This window comes from Arachis ipaensis, chromosome B06, assembly GCF_000816755.2.
Source record: "Arachis ipaensis cultivar K30076 chromosome B06, Araip1.1, whole genome shotgun sequence".
NCBI lineage: Eukaryota > Viridiplantae > Streptophyta > Magnoliopsida > Fabales > Fabaceae > Arachis > Arachis ipaensis.
Window position 1 is genome coordinate 94,873,248 of NC_029790.2, and position 1,302 is coordinate 94,874,549.

Genomic DNA, 1,302 nt, shown 5'->3' on the forward strand with positions numbered 1-1,302 from the left:
TTCTTTTTTTTGGTATTACATAGGTCACGATTTTAAATAGGATAAATCTAAAAAAGATAACCAAAAATGTTGAGTTATAATTTTAGTTTTTAAATTCCAAAAATTTTGTAATTTATAAAATCATGAATTATAATATATAAATCAATAATATCCACGATTTGTGTTATCTAACAGTTGTAAAATATACCAATTTAGTCTTATATTAATGTATTATATTACACAATTTCATTCATAATATGAAAAATATATAGCGAAAATTGAGTCGACTCTGACATATAATTAAGGTATATAGCTTTAAAAATTACGCATAACAAATTAATAAAATTATTTAAAAATTAAATTAAATAAATATGTAATAATTATTTTTATAAAACATATGTATTAAATAAGTTTCAAGAACGTATAAAACTTCTTCCAATACAATGACTTATTTGAGTTATTTTCTATTTCATAGTGACTCTTGTAATAGTACTTTAATTAATTAAGTTAATTAATTCTGAGAATCTATCCTTATTGTACCATCGCATTTTCAAAAAATGGTGAAGAATATTCAGAGTTCGACTGGAGATATTAGCTCCTCCTATATCGAAGAGGGCGCATGAGGTCGAAGGACGCTACGAAGTTGGGAAAGATTCGCTGCTTACGCATAAACTAATCACAATTAAAATTTAGAGTAAACTATTTAAATGGTATTTGAAAAATTCTAACCCTGATTACAAATATTTTGAAACAATAAAATGATAAAAATATTCTAAAAAAAAAAATCTTTGACAACAAAAGCANNNTTGAAATGAGACTAAATATTAGAATGACAAATTTTATATTAAGTTTTAAATTAAATTTTATGATATATAATTTTATAAATATTTATGTAACATTTTATAGGATCCAAAATAAAATGAAATTAAATCTATCTATTAAAGATGCTCTTAATATTTGCTAATAATGGTTGGATTTTTTTTATCGAATATTTTTTATGTTTAGGATATTTTCGTCATTTTTGTTGATGTAAATTTAGGCATATTAATGATGTACCATTTTTAATATTATTTAAGACAACACAAGATTCTAATATAATAAAAAAATAAAAAAGCTAGTTGTGACAGCTCAACGGCAAATTAAGATACTATAGTATTATAGTTGCAATTAACCTATCATATTACTAGTTAGATTCGCCACTTGCAAGAGATTCGCATCATAGTCATCAATTCATTATCACTGTTCGTTTTATTAATGTTTTATTATGTCAATTTATTTCCTTCGCTGAAGACGTTTATGCGGTAATAAGCGACAACATAAGCC